At 43.9% G+C, this 22,113-nt stretch overlaps 1 protein-coding gene across 1 annotated transcript in view; it reads left to right on the plus strand.

The window, feature by feature from the left end:
• Positions 1-5,585: 5,585 nt before the first annotated feature.
• The window catches only part of fndc3ba (fibronectin type III domain containing 3Ba), a 65,128-nt gene continuing 48,600 nt past the window's right edge, over positions 5,586-22,113 (plus strand). The window contains exon 1 of the mRNA XM_053844382.1: positions 5,586-5,738. The gene's annotated coding sequence lies outside the window, so the exon portion shown is untranslated. The remainder of the gene's footprint in view (positions 5,739-22,113) is intronic.

A 22,113-nucleotide genomic window follows, 5' to 3' on the forward strand; every position in this document is an offset into this window, starting at 1 on the left:
AATAAAGATGTTTCTATTATGACTTGGTCTCTTGTTTCTGATGAAGAGAGGCTCATCTTCCTCTTCCTGCCTCGGTGTATTTTGACTGAAGTGGACAGGACAGCCAGTGCCGGGGTCCCTCCTCTCCTCAGACGGGCCTGACGTGGAGAGTGATGTCAGCTGGGCCTGAACTGACTCACCGTCCGCTGCCGTCGTCATGACAAACACAGACTCGGGCAGGAAGTCTCTGGTGAGGCTGGCACATTGTTGATTGTCCCTTGTTTCCCAACTCGCCCACACCCACAGATTCCAGGCAAAAAACTGGCTGCGGGACTTTTTCAAAACACTCACGCACTCATGACACTCAGAATGTTCTTTACAACTATTTGGATTCTTGTTGTGGTGAGGTCCACCTGTGGCCTGTTTGATCATAGGATGAACTGGCGGAGATCTTACAAGGATCAAATCCAGAACGTCCAAGAATAAAAATCCTGCTGACATATCGCCAGGTCACCATGAGGTGTCCTCCACACCCGTCCTGACCTCAGCTTCACACTGAGCTCCATCTGAAGGACCAAGCTTTTGAAGGTCCCCTATTGGACAGTGGTGATGTCAGACCTTCCCAACATGAAACACTGAGATGTCAAGTCTGGAGAAGCTGAAGGAGACCAAAGCACCTGGAAGCAATTCATCTCCTCAGAAAAGGTAACCCAGGATTTGACTCGGGGCCCTGGGTGACTCCAGACATACCAGACTCAGAGGAAACCACTGGAAACAATTTATCCCATCAAAGAGGGACGTGCTCGGTGCAGGTCCACAATCAGGTGCTTGTTCCTGCGGATCATTCCCTGCTCTGGCGCATGAATCTCTCATCCTCCACTCCCCGAAAAGCTTGTCGTGTTTGGAAAGAATGCTGCTGCAGACAGAGACGAGCATGAAAACCTTCCAATGCTGCTGCCCTGTAGGTCACATGACATCATATTCCAGGCTCTGACTCATCCTCAGACTTACGGAGAAATGTGCGCGAAGATGTCACGAAAGTGTGTGACCCGTGACCAAATAAGGCAGTTCAGCTGGAGGAAAAGACTTTCCTTGAACTTGACTCAGAGACTCTGACTCCTTCTCAGTTCTCCCCTCAGCAGATGAGGTTCCGTGACTCAACCAGGGGGTCCAGATGGAGGTGATCAATCCTCCGATGGCCGACCTCACAGCACCTGTTCATGTAACTGTGACTCCCAGCTGGCGCAGCATGAGATCAGTGGTCCAAACCTTCACTGACACGACAAACGCTTTGAGCCACTGTAGTTATATAGCGAAAACATTCAGCATGTTATTATCACTTGCTAATGACGCGATAAAAAGTGTCTCAGATTATTGCACCTAATGTTTAATATTTCTAGAATTTGGAATCCCTCTCCGAGTCACACCAGCTAGCAGACAAGTTTTCCTGCCAGAGAGTGGCCATTATTATTATTGTTGTTCTTGTTGTTGTTGTTGTTATTATTAGTAGTAGTACTAGCAGTTGCAGTAGTAATAATAAAAAATGGAGTATATAAGTATATATAATAAAAAATAAAATTAAAATATATATTTTAATGTTTTTAAGTGAACCTTTTTATTATTAAGATTTAAACGAAATGTATGTACAATAAAATATCACACTTGTTTTTAGAATGTTTGGAGAGTTACACGAGACGATCACTTTACTTTCAACACTTTATCTCTTTGCTCTTGTTATTCGAAGGTTCTCTTCCGACCCTGTCAAGGTCCCTAAAAAAAGCAAGTGGTGTATCACGTGACTCATCTGGACGCGTGTCGTTCAGACCTAGGTCTTCAACACTACCACTAGGTGGTGCCAAAGCGAGTTTCAAATGAACATTTCCTCCTCATCGATGGTTAAAAGAAGACTTTTAAATGTAACTTGGTCGCAGAAATGTGAAGTATTCACCTCAAATATATTAAAAAGCACAAGAATGACGTCAGTAAGTGGACCTGACTTACAGGAAATACAACCTAAAAGTGCTAGTGTGGCTGAACTAAAGCTATGATCTGACAATGAACTTTATGATACGGCGACAATGAGTGATGTTATATGTAATAATATCAGTTTGAAAGGTTTGATGAATAACTCCTTTGGCTCCAGAGGTGAGGGCGCTCTCGCCCCCTCCTGCAGCGTTCAGACCGAGGTCTCACAGAGACAAAGACAGGGGGCATGTCCGCTCTTGCTGCACTCCACGCAGCCTGTGCTTCACTCCTTTGAACTCGCGATAAGCCAAATTCCATCCTCACTTCCATGGAAGGAAGCTCCGGCGCACACAAACACGGGCACCTTCATGTCCCATCCAGCTCTCATCTGCTGCCAGACGGCCATTATCATCTGTCACCGGGCGCGCACACGCACACGCCTAGACACAACACACGTCCGCGCAAGCGTAAACACATAGCTCCAAATTAACATCGTGAAAACCGCAGCGAGGCGCAGCGAACTTTCCCTCTCCAGCTTCCTAGAATCCATACGATCATCTGGCTGGAGTCATGCCTCGCTCTTCAAAGAGCGCGGCTGAGCTGACAGCGCATGATTACAGGGAGGCTTTTCCACACTAAATACAAGCGGGGGAGACGGGGAGAGCAGCAGCTGGATTAGTGGCAAACATCTGGAGGCCCGGTCTCTGCGCGCACGGCCAAGAGCTGCTCCCCAAACTTCCTCCACTCGCCCCCGGAAACATGTGACCGACTGACGGAGGAGGTCCGATTGAGTGGCCCAGCACGAGGCGCGGCTGAACTTCACTGGTTTGAAAATGACATTTCCCGTCATCACTTGTTGAGTTCGCGCGTCAATATATCACTGAACTGTTCAGTCGTGGGCTGGAATCACTAGTCACAGACACCATGTTGTGAAAATACTAGTTTAAAGTACTAGAGAAGAGGATGAGGAAACGCAGGTGCGACAGATCCAAAGTTTAGACGCTCAATAACTCAAAGGAAAAAACAGTTTTATTAACTCAGGTTCCTTTATTTTGAGTCTAGATTTCCTATTTCTGATGCTGCTTCTCTCAAGAGGACGTCAACCTCCAAGGACCTGGTGGAGCGGTTATTATTATTAAAATTCTGCAGAACTCAAATTCAAAATTCGATCATAAAAAAAGCAAGTCTGCATCATGAGGCACAAAGCTTTAGCATGCAAGCAAGTTTAGATCTTAAATGTGAAGATTTACCTCTGAAAACTGATGCAGGGGGGAAAGGGGATTTGATGTTTGTGGCCGGAGAAGAAAAGCCGAGTGTCTCTAGAGTCGTAGTGAAGGAGGACAGTTGGTGTGAAGCTCATGCTGCCTTCAGTAATTCAACTGGACACTGATTCTGTTTATGCTGTTTTCCTGTTCAATAAATTCACTTCGGTTCATGACCTGGTCTGAGTTTGACACCTCTGCCTCAAAGGTTCATTTCTGTTTCTGTGTTTGGCTGCACAATAGTGACAGGCTTCCAAACCCACAAGTCTCAGTTTGTTGTGGTTTTCCTTTTTGAAGGGACATGATGTTTCATTTTCTGTAGATAGTAGACGTGCCTGCAACTGCAGACACTAAATATCCTTCAGCACAGTGTGACCCATGCAGGTGCAGTAATGGTGTTGCATTGAAGGGGGGGGGGGTTTCAATAGGCAGAATATATGAACTATAATTCTCACTATGTGACTGACTGTTTTCATCCTTGCTGGTGGCTGAAAACAAAACCAAATATTAGTCTCCACACAGCAGATTTCCTTGCGGTGAAAAAACGCTGATTCAGACCTTTTTAACACCTTAAAAAACTCTTTGAGCAGCAGGACAACAACAGCATTGTTGTTCCCTGCACTTATTTGGCAAGAAATGTTTAGATTTTTTTTCAACTTCATCCAATTCCATCGTGATGAAATGGTGCGTGGAACCCAGTCACTTAAAAACCGATGCAAGTATCCTGCATTAAGACGGTAGGAAATATTTGTGAGGTTGGTCCTAGGGTCTTCAAGGTCAGAGGGCCTTGACCTTCCCAGTGGTGCATCCTAAATCATTGTTGCTACACACAGGTGCAAGTGTGAACAAGGACAGGTGACATCCACATGACACTTATTTCTGAGGGAGCGAGAGAGCTCAGTGGCACCAGCAGACAAAAAACAAAGTCAGGGAAACAATCACTCAAGGAGACAAACAGATAAATGACTGTTAGGAAAGGGGGGTTGTTTTTCTACCCGCCTTGTTGCATAAAGTGCCATTCGTTTTTTCTAATCATGATGGACAGAACAGGTTCTATATTCAGTAAGTGAAACACAAGCGTCAGATAATGTGGGAAGGATGTGATTTAGGTTTATGCGAGTCCATTTTAAAAACATGTTTACTGACCCGCGGGAGTGAGGCGACACGGCTTGTTTGCCTTGTGTAACCACTTCTGCTGTAAAGATCTCTTGTGTCACTAGGACAGATAACAAACCAGAGTCCGGCTCACTTTTATTTGCTGCAGAGTTCAAGCACCTTTTTTTTTTTTTTTTTTTAGAAAAACTTGACACAGTTGTGAGGACAGCAGCTTGTGGGGGGGATAAAGGTCATGAACACATTAAACTTTTCTTCCAAAGTTGTATAACGCCACTAACTCGAATAATTACATAACAAGAATGACACATTTTTACCACATATTATTGACTTACATGTATTTTACTTGAATATTCCATGTTCACAGATTGCAGTGAGCTCAACCGGACAACAGGAGGCAGTGGCAGTAAGGAACTCCTATAACACTCTAGGCTCGAAGGAAGGTTCCGGAGACCTCTTTAACACCTAAAACAGGTGACAAAACGATTTGACATTCATTTTCACTCACGCCACAGACTTGGAGTTAGGGTCATTCTCAGACATTTAAGTTTGTATGTGCCTTCAATATATGAAGTTGCAATTCCTAATTCATAATCTTATAATAACAATAACAAATATAATATAATATCAAATCTATCTCTGGACAGATTTAAATGCTGAGCTTCAAAATCAACGAGTTTAGAATCAATCAAAAATGAAAAAGCGTTTAAATGGTTTCAGTTAATAATGTTTTGATTGTAATTTTTCTTGCAATTTTCTTCAGTTTTGCATATGAGTTTAGTAATTTTATGTTAACCTTAATGTGAGGTTGGCTGATCATTAAATCGATCGATTGTGTTCTTGTTTCATGTCGCACTGACCATGGCAATAAAGTTGATTCTGAGTCTTTATGTAATATTTTGTTTGTCTGAAAATATTCTGTTGTCGCGTACATTACGTCACTGACAAGTTTACGACTAACGTAACCCACATACGGCAGGCCTGCTGCCATAAACACACGTCCATTTAAACGTTACAATTTAACCATAGTCGTGTGTTGAATAATGTCTTGTTTCATACAGTTTTCCATTAAATAACCATACTGTTTGCTTCCTAAGTCGCAGTTAAGACAACGACACTTGACAGAAATGAAGAATGGTGATGAAATAAATACGTTCTATTCTCTCAGGTGATGTGGACTCAGACTCGAGCCGATGAAGAACGATCCCTTCACCGCTGCCGTTTTTCTTCACGCGCTGCGTCTATTACGGTAAAGTAGGCGGGGCTTTGGCGTCCATGTGCGTCGTTTTGATTGACATGGCGGAGTCTCTCAGTTCGCGTCGCGCCGCGCCAGCAGACAGGCAGGACTCGAGCCTGGGAATACAAAAACACGCAGCAGCAGCAGCTCCGTCTGTTTGAAGACACTTTTATTACAGCGAGGTAAGCGACCTTCTCACCTTCCTCCGCGGCCGGGACGCGTCCGTGGCGGCACTTTGCAAAGTTTCATAAGTGCGTATGTTGGTGTGAGAAAGAGTTCGGTGCTGACGCCGGCAGTCTGGGCCACTTGGCTGGCGCGAAGGAAAAAGGAAAAACCGAACCGCTGGGAAGTAGGACCTTCACCAGGTCCCACTTCTGTAGAAAGGAAACAGGTCTCTCCTCCATGTTAGCTTCCCGACTCGTTAGCATGGTTCTTTCTCGTCCTTTCTTCCCTCAAAGAACGCGCTTTCTTCGGATGGAGCCGAGTCCGAGTGTTTACTTTGACGGAGTGATGCTTTCCGCGTTCAGATTGACTCGCTTAAATTGCCTTGTTTTTCGCGTGGAGCGACTTTTTTTTTTTATAAGTGGAAAATAACTTGGAGTGGAAGATGCTGAGGCAGTCACATTTGACTCTGGGGGAGTTGCGAAAGCATCGACTCCGTGCTAGGAGTGTTTCGATGCATTGGATCACTGCTGGGATTGTGTAAAGAGTGAGTGCATTTTGGAGAGGGGGGTTTCCATAAAGTTGATGTGGGAGCTTGCAGTCAGGAGAGTGGTGTGGAGCGGAGGAACTCCAGCATATCCTAGCATTCCTTCCAGCCAGCCTCCCTCTCTCCCCTTCTCTCCCTCTTCTCTCCCTCAGAAACGACTACGTGTCTGTTTGTGCAGGGAAGACAACTCTCTCTCTCTCCCTCTCACACACAGACTTACAGATGCAGACGTGGAAATCAAACATTGGCCGTCTGTATTTCAACTGGGGCCACTACTTCCACGGTGACTGACGGGGTAAAATTGCCCTGTGTTGCATCAGATGGATGATAAGGTCGAAGATGCCACCGTCAGAAAGACAAGCTTGTGTGTGTGTGTGTTGCATCTTGAGTTGACCAACAGTCCAGCTGAAAGTTGATTTGGGAATGATGAGCCATTTTTCTGTGGATAAAGCAGGAATTTGAGAAACACCACACACACACACACACACACACACACACACACACAGACCTTTTCAGAGCAGAGAAGGAGAAATCCGAGCCCAAATACATGACGTCAGATAACATTCCTTCAGTGGAAGGCTGATGTGGCCACTTTTTTTTTTTTGTTAACGGATATGACAGTTTTTAATGCTTCAGCAGTGTGTGCAGATGTCTCACACTTTCTAATGAAATGGTGTTCAAACCTTATTTTTTTCTAGCCCCAAACTTTGTTCTTTAACCAAACTAGTGGTAAGGTCCAGATATTAGACTTTAATATTCATGTTTCTTTACTGACTAACCTGAGTTGTACAGAGCAGAGATTCTGTACTGGTGGGTGAGGGGAAAAAACTCAGCTTATTGCTATTAAACTAAGTTTTGGGACGCCCTCAAAATTTGACACAATCTCAAATTATATCCTGAAATATCTTGGAAAGGTCTTGTGTGGCTGCATTATATATTTTTGCTTAACAGAGAATGTGTTCAAAAGTGAGCAAAAATAAATAAACAAGGTTACCAGCAAGATTTTTAACCCACCTCAAAAAGTAAAATTAAATAAAATGAAAGAAAGGAAAATGCTAGTTTTTAAATCATGAGAGGTAAATCCCTTTCCAGTCACCCAGTCCGTCTCTTCATATTTCCGTCCCCATTCGTGGCTTGAGCTCCGCTAGCTGCCGACACATCCCTGGGATTTTTAAATTATCCAGTTTCTTTTGTGTCGAAAACCGCCGTACTCAGGTGCACCTCCATGATGTGTTTTCCACATGTTTCGATGTTTCCACTTCAAAGATAATTTAAATTCTTAAAACTCATTATTTAGTAGCCAAAGCCAGACTAGTTCACTGGTGATTAGTTGTTTGTGAGAGCCTCTGTGTGGAGCTTCACAGTAACACGTCCAGTCAGGCTTTTAGCTAGGAGGGCGTCTGCAAAACATGATAAAATGAACGCCCGATTCTGTAGTGTATATTAGCATCTGGCGACGAAGCTATGGTCGAGAATCGGCCGTCCATTTTTTTCATGTTTTGCAGACACCCAGACGCCCCCCGAGCTAAAAGCCTGCGTCCAGTTAGGCTCCTCCTATGTGTTTGCACCACTCATTCAGTCGATTATTTTGCAATGAAAACATGGTTTGCTCCAAAAGCTTGCCAGTGGAAAGTCCAGTTGCCAAGCAATTCCTTCCTTCAGTGAACCCACACTTCTTTCCAGCTGAGATGTGCCATTGTTTTCAATATCCTTGATTTGTCGTTTCAACAAAGGAAAAAAAAAGTTTTTTTGCTCCAAGACAGTCGCGCTATTATTAGGCAAACATTGGCGCTGGCTGAGAGGCGTCCATAGCATGGAGCTAGCGAGGCCTGCTAGCAGAGGGGAAGTTCGGAAATCCTGACCAAAAAAAAAGCTTACCCAACGGCAACGGATACAAGTTTAGGGAGTAGTTGAGATGTAATCACTGCCAGTCGCTCCCTGTTTTATCACCCAGCATGTTTCCTGAGCTGATAGCCTTTCTTTTTCTCACGTGATTGCTTTTTTGGCAAGATAACAGCCTGCTATAGCCTCTGACCACCAACTGCAAACAGTGTCTCCAACCTGACTTTTTATTTTCCGCTAGGTTTTAACTGCACTGAGGATTTGCTCCAGCAAGAGTCTATAAAGTCTCACTTTTAATGACCTCTGATGCATTGTCGTGTCATCAATGAAGTTATCACTCACGTCGATGTGTCCGTCGGAACTAGACTGACTACTCATTCATTGACATATCTCGTGAATTATTGTGTAACGGTCTGTTAGGCGCTAGCATGGCACTGCAGCCAGACTGTTCCTCACACTCAGTCATGACTTTGTTACAGCACTGCTGAGCATTTCAGTGAATTAATCGGGAAAAGAAACCCTCAACGTAGAAGCATGTTGAGAACATCTCAGCAAATGAAGAATCCACTGCTGGACGATAAAGGAGCCACTTTATGTGGACTCCAGAGAAATGCAGGGAGTTTTAAATTGAATCTAATCTGCAAAACGTCTCAAAATATTTGATTAGCTGGATGCTTGGCAACCAGTTGCTTCCATAAGTAAGTTTTCCTTTTCTTTCTCTTGTGAACTTAAATAAGTACTTAACCACTGAAGACGTGTGTTTTTACAATTAGAGGAGCTGTTTTCCATAGATAAAGATGATTTAAGTAACATTTTTGTATTGTGTTTGTGTTCTTGTCAGTAGAAAAAAACATACACAATGTACACTGTGTTGTTTTTTTTTTCACTGAGTTTCAGGATGTGTACTAAAACTAGGTAGGCAGTAAAGTCAAGGTAAAGCCCTCTTGTTTTGAAGGCACAACAGAGACTTCTGTGTGTGAGTGGACTTGAAGGTTTGTCATTGTTGCCCTGGCCTTTCTCCTGAAGAGGCCAGCGGGGTTGAATAACACTTTGTATAAGTTAACAAGCTCTGTTCTGTCGCCGCTATAGCTTTCTCAGCCTCCTTCACTCAGTTTGGGATTACAGGTTAGAGACTAGATTTTGAATTTAGGTGACGAATGCTTCGTGTGGTGACCTGGCGACGGATGCTGTGTATCACACCCTATTTTCAGCTGAAAAAGGAAGTTGTTTTTTTTGCTTTGCGAAGGCTGATGATGCCACCAGCATGTGTCTCACCGTGATCCGGATGAGCTTCTGGCTCAACCCAGCGACCAAAATAGGGTCAAGAAGGAGGCCGGGCTCTTTGTGTGTGCGTGTTCCAGGGGTAACCTAGAACCTGTTATCCAGCGTGTTGGGTTACTGAACACGGTGTATCAGGGACAGACGGTGTTGCACCTATAGAGTTACAGACACACGATTCTCCATTGGAAGGTGTATGAACGTGAGAATTGAAGATGAGCTTCAGGTGCGCACAAAAGACGACTCTTGGTCTGAGTGCAGGACAACTGGACAAGCCATGGGGTATTGCAGATTTCCCACGCAGAGAGTTTTGGGAATATGTTGTATTTACATCTACACTTGGTGAGCCCCCTCACTACAAACCAAAATCTTTGTCCACTCTACTGTATTGAATTGCGTGATGTCATCAGCAAGCGACATTTTTTTATAGGTCTGATTCTTTGTGCATGGAAATGTTTCATACGTAGCTAAAGTTGTTTTTATGTTGTACATTTGAAATGTCATTCAATAGTGAAAACTGAACAGTGATGTCATCATAAGGGGACTAATAATTGCATGTTTTATCTGTAGCTCTGTCTATACTTCCACAAATTGACAAACTTTTCGACCATAGAAAATATCTTCTGAATTACAAAGCGGTGAGGTGTTGACTTTTCCCAGCTAAGCAGATTTTAAACGGTTAATTTAAAGTTTCAGTTCCTCCCCAGTGAAAAAGTTGCCGTGAAGAAACCCAAGTGTTTTTTCTCTCAGCGGGTTGTTTGTCCTCTCTGTGCTTTCACTTTCCATTTCCCTGTTGTCCCTCGGCTGGTGGCGCTGCCTGTTCCACCCTCACATTCTTGGCTCCTCTCCGGCCCATATGAACGCTGGCCGCCTCTTTTTGTTGAAGTATCCCAGCATCTCCTGTTTGCTTGGCACAGAGCTGTTATGTTTACTCTCCTCCTCTCTTTCTTTTCACCGACATCCCTCCCTCACTCTCATTCCACACCGCCATGACTCCCCTTATTTTGTCTCACTCGATCATTTCCTCTGATGTTGACGGTCCATCTTAGAGGGGATAAAGGAAGCATTGAGTCCTTCTTTCTCTTTGTGTCTGCGCATGGGTCTCATACTCCGCCTTCGAAAGTGTCACCAGACTTTCATTCGACTGAACTCCCCTCAGAAGCGAGGCGCAATTATCATTAATTAACATTATAAGCCAGCAAACTGTCAACAGATGAGATGACTGCCCTCGCCATGTTCTCAGTGTGATGAATGCACCACAGACTTGATGGTAAACACCTACATCTTAATCTCAGATTAGTTAGAGTGGATTATATTCTCTTCTCTTGCTGGATCTTGTTGTTTAAATGTTGCTGTTTTTTATTTTATGCCAGACCTGGGCAAAATTTGCCTGTGTTTTTGCAGCCCTCATTAGGTCAGACTAAAACTATACAACTGATTTTTTTATCCTGTTTTAGCCAGTAACAATAAATACAACACATTCCTGACTTTCTTCTTTTCGTTTGTCATTTTAGTATTTTCCTCAAAGTTCGATGAAAGAAAATTCTCATATTTTGAAATAAATTGCCTTTTCATCTTCGATGTTTGGTCCATAGTTTTATTATAGTTTCTATTCTACTAAAATGCATCTACAATAGTATTTTATTGCCATATTTACATGTCTGAATATTCTTGCTTCCATTGAACCTTTTATGGTTCATTTCCTCCTCATCACGATTTATTTCTGTGACATATCGCAGTCATCCCTGCCTTTCTTTTGCCATGATGGCCCCGTGCAATGGTCACACTTTATAATGTGGCCCTTTAGGAAATGTAACTGCCCATCTCTGTTCTATGCAGATGTTTCTGTGGTACATTTAACAACTGGAATAAGTAGCATGCGGAGTGTCAGTGATAAACAGCAGCTGTTCCCCTACTGAATTCAAGTTTCCTGATTTTCCTTTGACCTGTCAGTTCAACCTGTGCTGAAATCATTTGTTAAAATCTCTCATTTAAATCTGTGTATAGCATCACAGACTGGGTCCTGTCAGTTTTTAATATTTCCAGTGAGATCAACATCAGTTGATATGATTTAAAAAAAAATTTTTTTTAGGGGAATGTAGTTGAGGCGGGTAGCCGTTTTTGGCTTGGCAGCAGCGCAGCATGTGTTGCCCCCTGATATGGCAACCGCTACACAAAACTCACACTGACCGCTCATTTTAAAAGCACCAACTCTGATCCAGAGTCTCAGCATCTACTAATCTTGTTATGGAGAGTTTCTTTGTCCATAAAATTCAAACTACAATCATGAACTGAAGTCCCCTAGACTCCCCACAAATGAGTGTATCAGAGGGACATGAGGGGATGTTCTCTGTTGGACCAAGATTGAAGGACGAGCGAAGACAGTTGAGGCGGTGAAAGAGGAGAATCCTTGTAAAGATACTCAGGATAGAGGTGACGAGAATAGAAGTAGGAAAAATTGAGACCTTATTTCTCGATTAAATAAAAACCTATCAGGCTGAGTTATCTAAATAATGTAATGTGCATTTGTGCTGCCAAAAACTGGACAAGAAGAAGGAGCAGGAAAGGAGGGACCGAGTGCAGTGAGAGTGCACATATTTTGAGCTACTTCTACCTTGTTTTTCTTAAACCTCCTGATAACTGTAGTCAAAGAAGTTCATGCATGGATTCAATGCAAGGTCAAACCAAAAAATGAGCTCATCTCCACAAGTGCTGGGATGGTTGACCTTGATGAGAGGAACAGTTTCAGATGTTCTCAGACAGATACGGAGACAGCTTTAGCAGAAGGCCTCTGTGCTGCCCCGGTCGTGCCCCTGCATAGTAGGACTGTACATATGTGCACGCTCAGCTGGATCTACCCTGCACCTGAACACACAGAGCGCCGACTTGGCACACATGCATGAAACACACACACACACCCACGCAGAGGTGTCTTTATGTGCTGGCGTTAGCATGCCAGGTGTGTTGTCCATGGAAAGTTCTGCTTGTCATTGATGGCTGATTTTTGTGCTGCTTGTTCGCCACGCGGGTGATTCTGTCACATTTTCACACACGGTTGAAAAAAGTTGGCACCAAGTGTCCCGGCTCGTGGACACATGCTGGTGGGCTTGTGCATCCAGAGGAAGTAGCTGCTTTTTAATGCAAAGCCACATGTTTTATTGCCTTCCCTTGTTAAACCCTCCTCCTCCGAACCCCCTCCCTCCTCCAGGGCGTTCTGACACACTTTAACCCCTCCCGTCGCTCGTCTTCCCCCCTGCATCCCTGCATACTTGGCATTTCTCCTCTTCCTAATGCCTTTCTTCAACAAATCCTTTCCTTAAATTGAAATATTTTTATAAATGAAAAGAACTTGAAGAAAACATTGAGTTCAATTTTCATAATGGGCATCTGCCCTCAGAACAGGGGGCCCCCCACACAACAGGGCAGCATCCCGAACATTCTTACACTCAAATCCGCAGACACATTCAGGCGGTCAGATACGCACAGCCACACACACATCCCTGGACCCGAGTGTGAAATCCTCAGGCTGATTGAGGAGGAGGAATGTGACATTGTGACCCCAGGCTGTAGGGAGGTGTGTGATCATGTAGCTGTCTGTATTAGCCGACTCTTCCCAGCAGGGCCTGCTCTCATTTTTTATCCTAATTTAGATGTCTTCCATCACATTATCTTCATGGGCTTGTCTTTAGTGGGATGCCGCCGTTCACTCGCACACACCTGCACCGTTAACATAATAATGTTCGTTCAAGTGTTTCTGCGTGTGGGTGCCCAGCTCTTGTGAGAGAGAAGACTCATGTTGGTGTGACCAAGTAGACAACACAACACTGGGAAGCTCCTCTCGTGGTCAGTAACACTGAAATCGGGTATGTCAATCTCGTGGCCGAATCCCGCCCAACTAAACACCTTTTTGTAGTCGGTACAAGTCGATACTAAATCACACGCATTTGAGGTATGGCCATTGTGTAGCGGATGTTCACTTACTCATTATTGCTGGTACGTTATTGAGCATGTGATGGAGTGACAAGTGGGAGGGCAGCCAGGTGGTATCTCAGCACCAGCAGGTTTTTAGGTACTAGGAAAGTGAAAGGTGTTTTATGTGTATTACCACAGTATTGACAGATCAAGTTATCCATTATCATTTATTTATTTACCTTTATTTATGGACATAGAAACACTGAACCCCTTAACACACTTCCTGCACTCCTTTCAACCCAATTTATGCATAGATGGCTGGATTGCAGTATTGACTGTAAACATTACATTAACTCATAACTCTAGGTTGGTTTCCTCTTGGTTGCAAGATAAGTCCATTAAGGGCCAAAGACAGTACTACCCAGCTCGACTTCATTTCCAAGCCTTATTCATATTGAGTTATTTCCTCTTAATCCTGGCGGCAATTAGGGAGTAATTTACAAAGTACTCTGAACCAACTGAAGTGCATGCCGAACAGATGCTCACGTTTCTGACCGCACAAAAGCGTTTCATTAGGAGAGCGTGGTGAAAAGTTTGGCCCAGGTTTCTGGATGAGAGGGTGCAAATGAATATATTAACCACACTCATTCTGAGCTGTGGAGTCATAGTGCTGGTGGGAAGGAATTCTATTTGTCCTGTTTTGAATGTAGGTGTCACTAAAAGTGCAGGAGAAGATGCTGAGAGTACATGTTTCATCCTTGTTTCAGTTCTTCAGTGGTCAGTGTGCATAGATGTTGTGCCAGTTTAAATAAAATTCCTGAGTAACTTACCCAGGAATTGATGAGTAAGGACTGACATCATGAGTCATTAAACGGCATCTCTGCACATTGAAACAGTCCATTTCTGTGTTGTTGGTTTGGTTCCAGCGTTGGACTCCATCATTTACTATCTGTGCTGACTGCAAACATTTTACTTTCCGGCTCCACGCTCCGTACCCAGTAACTTCATCGTCCACGGCTGAATCAGAGTGTGAGCTTTATCGCGAGTGAAAGCATTGATGGATCTCCTGTCGTGCTCAGCTGAGTGTTTACGGGCTGCGCTGTGAAGTATTGTCTGCACTACATGCGGATTTGCATGCACATGGTTGTTTTTGTGTGCTGGAGTTCAAGCATGCCATTGTGACCAATTTCTGTATGTTTATGTGGGTGTGCGTCTGTGTGCCGATGTGTGCAGTGAGGAGGAAGTGGCTGTGTTTGTTTAAACTAAGCACGCTCAGCCATGTGGGACAATTTAGCGGGAATGAGAACCCTGAACTACCTCCCCCTTCCAGGCCCGCACTCCTCCCCCAGTCTCTCCCCCAAAAGGCGGCCACTTTTGATCGGTTGTTTGGGAAGTGCTGTCAATGGACTGGGGCTGCAACAGGTTAACGCTGGAAGATGCTGTGCCCTGTGTCGCTTCTGTAACCACAGCACAACAGAGCACTTTGTTTTATCTGTGCGGCACCCAGTCCTGCTGGGAAAACACCAGTTACATGGAACAAACTGTATTACATAGCAATTAAGCAGCGACTGAACGGCCGAAATGTGTGTGAGCTGGATGAAATGAAACTTGAATTCCTTCAGTCTTATTCATCTCCATGGTGACTGAAAGAAAATTGCTATTCTCAAATCTGGTCTATTATTATGCAACTGACTGGTTTAGCCTTGTCAGTCAGTTGTACCTTTCTAAACCCGACCTGAAGTGTTCACTGCTGGAATTGACTACCTGAGTGCATCGCCTCACCTGCTCACCCGACCTATATGTGAAGGTTTACCTTGTCTTGGGAGATGCCTTTTGTCAGTATGAAATACTATAGTGATGTGGCTTGAGTATACATGAACATGAATCTGTGCTGCGAAAATCGACTGGCTGCAGCTCATTCATGTTTAGTCGGAGCTCATCTGGCTTGGCGGTTTGAAGTCACGTCACCGATGGATCTGTCACATGTGACCAGGTTTCACTTCCCTTGACTTTGTCCTGCTGAGCCAAATTTGTCGCACAAGATACAGAGTGTGCATGTAGTCTGTGATACAGTCCAGTAAGAAGCCTGCGCAAGTGAGTGCTCGGTCTGTGAGAACAGACTCCCAGTGTGTGGCCAGACGGAGGAGATCCGAAGGTGTTAGGGAGGGGTTGTCTCTGTGCTCCTCTTAAGGCTGCTGTGTGTTCGGCGCTGAGTCTAATGGAGCCAAGTTTGATCTGCATTGAGAGAGAGAAGGTAAGGTTGCTGGCATTAAGTAGTTAGATCTTCTCCTCATGCGATGGTGGGATGACAGACACTTCCTTGTAAAGTAATCAAATCACCTGTGTAAATCTTGTCATGTAACTAACTTATATGGGGAATGCAGGGCTACCTGACTGTCACTGGGGCCAATAGCAGGTGAAATGTGGTGCAACCATCCCATTGGAACCAGGGTATCTGTCGCAGGGGTTGCCATAAGTCAGAGGATTTCTCATTGCAGTTTTTGTTATTCACACGTCACTAGCTTTTTTGGGGATTTCTTTTCTCACGCACAAACATGTTGAACACATGACTTTTGAAATCTCTTCACACAGCATTCTGAGTCTGGTAGACTTACCTTGGGGTTCGAATTGAAATTTGCAGCAAATTGTCTTCATTGTTAAAGTACTTTTTATATTTACAAGTAACATCCCGACTTACGACCTGCTCGACTTACGTCCACCCATACTCACGACCACGGCCACCAACGGCTTATTTTTTTAAATTCAATGTCTGGCACCGCAGCACGTAGCAGCACACCATCACGTACAACAGTTACGGCAGTAAACAGCTTGGTATGTAATAGTATTCAACAGAAAGAAATTGCTTAAAAGACCTTATAACCCTCGCGTCAGGCATTTTGAATGGCATTCGACTTGCGTCCAATCTGACTTACGATCGGTTGGTCGGAATCGATCCCGGTCGTAAGTCGGATGTTACATGTATTGTAAAGAAGGACTGAAGCACAGTTGGTGGGCATTTGATCAGCTGCATCTGTTTTAAATCAACAGTAGAGCCACTTTGTATGAAGCAAATGTTGCATAAACATGCGACCACTTCAACGCTAATCCCGCTCTTAGCAATTAGCAGTAAACCTTTACAGTAATTACTCAATAATGGCAGGGCCAACGTTCCTGGCGCCTCAGTGAAACATGACAATCTGCCTCTTTCTTTTATGAATTGAACCCTTAAAGAAACTGCCATTTAAACTTCATCTGGGCTATTGTGTCTTGCAAGCCACCCTCCTTATAATAAAAATTGAAAATGCAGACTTAAATGTAATGAGCCAATTTACAAAGCTTCTAAGATATAAATGTACATTATTTGTACATTATATTTCAGGATGCTCAGACACATTCATCTCCCTGTTGAGTTTCTAAACATATTTCATTTTTTGTTTGTCAGAAAATGATTATTTCATGGCCAATAATACTGAAAGATGTTCATATTGAATGGTGTTCTTGTGATGTTATTAAGCAAAAAAAAATGATCCAACTGGGAATTAGTCGCAAAGTGGAGAACACGAATCCCACTTTTCCCTCGGCTTGACCTTCACGAGTTCAGCGGTGCACAGAGGACGTTCACAGAGTCTCCTCTCCCCCTCACTCTTCTGGGTCTCCGCTGCTACGTGGCTATGTGGCAAGCCTCCACAAGGCCTCCACAGTGAGTTTACTGTGCGCTGGCCCCCGGCCCAACCACACACATGCAGCCAACTCACAGCTGTACGGCTCGGGAGGGGAGTGCTCACTGGCAGACGCTCACATCTGCTGGAGGAGTCCAACAGTAAACACAAAACTCCCTGGACAAAGTTGAATTCACGCAGTTCTTTAGTGGAAACTCGCATGTTTGCAAGAACACAACCCTACCTTGCACAGACACACATCACCCAGCCTGCTGTCTGTGGAATGACAGGCCGCACTAATGTTTGTTCTGGAGCAATAACACAATTAGGATTCCACACATTTCTCAGTCCACGCATACAGACAGCTAACACAGCCCCCCTCCCCTCTTCTCTGTTGCCCTCTCCTCCACTTTGCCCTTTTCCTCGGTGCATGGATTTCTGTCACTTCCATCATCCCACAGCACTTTTAATGATTTCTGGATTAATCCTTCCGGTCGTCATATTTGACACCTCTGCCGTTTCCAGTTTGCCGTCGGTGAGCGTCCAGCGTGAGCTTATTAACCTTTACGTCTCAACGCTAACCCCACCCAGCAACTCGCCACAGTTTCTCCCACAGCTCATGACCTGATTGTGAGAAAACATTTCCTCTTCATTTTGTTCTCAAAGAAAGCTGATGCCTTGTTGGCCCCTCCTGCCCTATTCTGTCTCCCGCCACCATCTCCTCACCTTTTCTTTCACCTCGACCCTTTTTTTTTGTGCTGGGCTGTGACTTGTGGGCGTTGTCCTGGTTCTGTGTCTGTTATGTAACTGTAGTCTCTAGCCTGAGAATGGCCGGCTGCTTCTTTCAGCGCCGCCTCAGCCTCCTCCCGCCCACTGGTGCAACAGTGGCCTATGAGGCAGCGGAGTGCTTCCCGTCAGCCTGTTGGAGAGCAGTTTGCTTTAACAGAATGGTGGAATGTGTGCGAGGCGGGGACTTTCCAGGAAGTGGATGGCAATACACTGGGATCTTGGACTCCTTTTGGATACACTGTGCATTGAAACAACTTTTGTGTTGGCAGATGAATACATGCAACAGACGTGTTGAACGGTGTTGTGTTTTGGTGGATCAGAGGAAGAGCGGGTTAGTTAAGGCTCTAGATAGGGGTGTCGAACTCGATTATACGGGGGACCATGATTTCAAACACAAACCAGGTTCTGCACTGGACAGTGACAGGGAAAAGGTAGATTTTGCAGAATCGGTATCCCTTTAAATAACTGAAGCATCTCTGACATTAGTGTTGAGGAGCTTGTTTTTTGTGTTGAGACATTGGTCTCAACGTTATGCATGTGTTTAAACCAGGGTTGGGATTCGATTAAAAAAAAAAAAAAAAAAATCTAGTTTTTAGAATTTGAGATTAATTAATCGCAGTTTAATGGTATAAGAATATTTGCCACAAGAAGCCACAGTTTCAATTTGAATGAATTTGGCATATTACTGAATTAAATGATGGACCCGTACATACATTGAAACAACATTGTTTATTTTGCATCAGTTTGAGCATAAATCTCAATGGTGGCTATATTCAAGTCTTTTAATATCTTGAAAATATTTGTATAAGAATTTCAATTTTATAAGAATTTCAAGTCCATTCAGAGTAGTGGAAACCGTCGCCATTGTGTAGTGAAAAACATCCCTGAACAAAAGCAAACAGACACTTTTGTTTGCTTTTGTTCAGGGATTCCTCCATGTTTGTTGTTGTTGTTATCATCCTAGCTGCCACGTGTCTTGTGCATCAGTGTGATCAGTGGACCAGGAACTCCTGCACTTACAAAGGTTCCCTGTTGTCTGGAGAGCAAACTGTTAAATATTTTTTTTGTTGTTGTAATTAATCAATCATAATAATGTTTTTTTACAAAATGTTTTTTTTGTAATTAATCATAATTAACTTGTTAAAGTCCCACCACTCGTTGAAGCCCTGTTAAACAGGGGTTTGACTCCAGTCCTGGACTCCAGGATCAGAAATGGCTGTGGAATATATATATATGGAGTTTCACTTCCATAATCCCACTCTATGACATCTAGATTTCAAAGTCAAAACAACCCTCATCCAGACACTAATTCAGCCTCCAACCATTTGACTTTTTTTCACTTTGAATCAGCGGTTAACTGAGATGCATGATCATTTATATCAGTGGTGTCTCCTCTATGGTGGTGTTCTTTATCTCCTCTGGCTTAAAGTGCTGCACCAAGCGGCTGTAGTGGATTCTGTCTGCTTTATATATGCGATCAGGTTCCATTTGACCTTCTCTTGTTGACTGTCAAACTAATGTATCAAAAATATAATGACCTCCATGGTGTGTATCTGGAGACTCCAGGAGAGACATTCTGAGGCTGAACTTCTGTTGGGCTCAGTCTGGACTTGTTGGTGCTCTGGCTGCGCACACAGATATCCAGAATGCGTGGCATTCAAAGAAAAATGCGACCAGGGAATTGAAAGCAAGCTCGGAAATGCAACCTGGATTTTTGTGTTACCTCATCTTTGGTGATGATGGATTCAACGTGACAGCGGAAGACTACCTCCAGACACAGACACCAAGGTTATGGTTTGCTTGTTCTCACTGTTAATAGAGCCTCATCTGCTCTGAGTTATGTGCAAGGATGCAAGCTGGAGTCCAACCTTGACGATCCGTGGTGTGCCCACGTTCGCTGGAAAACCTCCAAATGCCAGCGATGTGGAGTCAAGGTTGGACATTGAATGCTGAAAACGTTCAAGGATTTTTTTTTCTCAGACTAGATTTAATTCCTTTGATCTTCATTACTTAATGTCTCCAAGACCTTTTTGATTCTGTGTGTTTAAAACAAATCAGGGATTTGAAGATCTGAAATGTCTCCAGGTGATGACGGGGTCACCTGAGTTCAGTGCCGTCAGCACAGGTGCACACCCTGCCCTACAGACTGGTGTCTTCATTGATTGTAGGTAATGGAATGTGAACTGACTGACCACTGTCCAAGCAAGCGCCCCCTGGTGACAACCTGCTTGTCAAACGGACATCGACGATATGTATGGTGGACATATTCAAGTACTTAGTGTTCCGCACAACGGCAGTCAACATGCTGAGAGTGGAGTTTTCAGGCCAAAGAATTCTTCTGACCTTCCAGCTTTTACATGGCTGGCATGTGTTTTGATGTAAAAGTTGCCTTGGCTGAGTCAGAAATAAGACTAGTCAGTGTCTCAAAGTCTTTTTGCATTGTCGCTGGTTAATGCTTTTGTCAGATAAATGGAAGGCCGAAACAGCTGGTTAGCTGAGCATTTTTCCTCCGTCATCTGTGGTTTCCTGAAGTGCTTGATATTATCTGTTCGAGGGTAAAAAAGGGCCCTGAAGGCCCTTCGCCTGATCCAAAGCTTGTCCATACACGGCCCGACACTGGAAAGTGTGTCTGCGTGTCGACCAGTGTCTGTTGCATTCCGCTCCACCCGTTCATTTTTCTTGGGTGCTTGACATACTGTATCATTACTCACGATTACAAGGCAAAACGACTTCATGCACTCTGAGACACACTGGTGAATGGATGCACCAATGCAAGGAAGACTCAGGCACAGATTTCAGTTATCTTTTGTCAATATCTTCATTGTGTCACCAGTGAATGTCTCCCTCACACTCACACATTAGTTTTCTATCCTTGTGGGGACATTGTGAGGTTTCCCATTGACATAATGCTTTCTCCAGCCTCTCACCCTAAACCTAACCAGGACTCTAAACTCTACCAATTATTTTGAGGTATTCATCCTCAAATTGAGGCTTCACCATGTAGAGTCTAGCCTAATGTCCACACAATTTAATGCAGTCGTCACAAAGATAGTGTTTTGTCAAGCATAGGTCCCCACAAAGTAGGATAAACAAGACCCCCACCCCACAAACACACACGCACGCACACACACACACACACACACACTGCCACCATATGTGCCGAAAGCTGCAGACCGACGTGGGAACCTCAAGTGGTTCCATCTTTTATAAATCCTCGCTCTGTCTTGCCAAATGACTGTGTGTGTGTTCATGCTCTCCTCAGAGTAAGCACAAGTGCAGCATTCCTCTCCTCGCTTTTCTATCCATGCCCTCCCCTTTTTTCGTCTCTCCATCCACACTACCTCTCTCTCTTTCCTCTGGTAAGAAGGTACTCAATTGAAAAGTGTGTGTGTGTGTCAGAGAGAGGGCGAGGGGGAGAGAGCAGGTCCCTACACTGAATAACTTTTGTAAACGGAGCTTGGCTTGAATGGGAGTGGTGTTCATGGCAGTTTCCCACCATATTTAGAAGCTACCCCCTTTTCCACGCATTAGCACGCACATACATGCGCCCACAGTCACGCAGTGTTTTGTTAAGTGCCTGCGAGATTAAAGTTGTCTGCGGATTTGATTCGTCAAAGATCATCGCTGGGATTTTTCTCATCTTGTGTCTTTAGGCTGTGACACCGGAGAGCATTCCTAACTGCTCAACTCTGGATACCTTTCCGACTTCTGTTGTTGCTCACTTTTTATAGTTCACACAACTTTCCTTAGGTCTGGGAACATTTGAACATTTGTCTAGCACTAGAGAAAAGTAAATCTTCTTTCATGAAAGTGTGAGTCTGTTTCGAGAGCAGCCTTCAGGTGTCTCCAATTGGAGCTACAAGTAATCCAACACTTTTGATGTCCTGTTAAACTGGGCTAGACTTTTACCACCATCAAAATGGTTAGCTTTTGTTCCTCTCTACTGTAATTAAACATTTGCCCTTTTTGACTTAGACTCACCATAATTTAATCTCCATAAGAAACATGTTAAAAATCTTCATTCCAGCCAAGACCTATTTTTGAATTTGCTAAAGAGGGCTATGAAAAATGAAGTCAGTTTCTCACGCGAGCTAGGATCTTAGCACTGTGCTACATGAATTAAATAATATGAAAACAGAGTGTGGACCAACAATGAGGATGCACTATTATTATGAATATGAACTTTTAGAAGATCAAATTCATGGCATAGGGCTCAACTTACATTAGCAGTCCAAAAACATGTCCAAAAACGCATGTTCATTTTGATATGGTATCAAATTTGAAAGGTCCATCTCTTGGTAGAGGTGTGTTGTGTTTTATGTATTTGCAATAAATATGGGGGTGAGATGATGTGCGGATAGGCAGGTT

Source organism: Synchiropus splendidus, chromosome 16, assembly GCF_027744825.2.
Source record: "Synchiropus splendidus isolate RoL2022-P1 chromosome 16, RoL_Sspl_1.0, whole genome shotgun sequence".
Classification (NCBI taxonomy): domain Eukaryota; kingdom Metazoa; phylum Chordata; class Actinopteri; order Syngnathiformes; family Callionymidae; genus Synchiropus; species Synchiropus splendidus.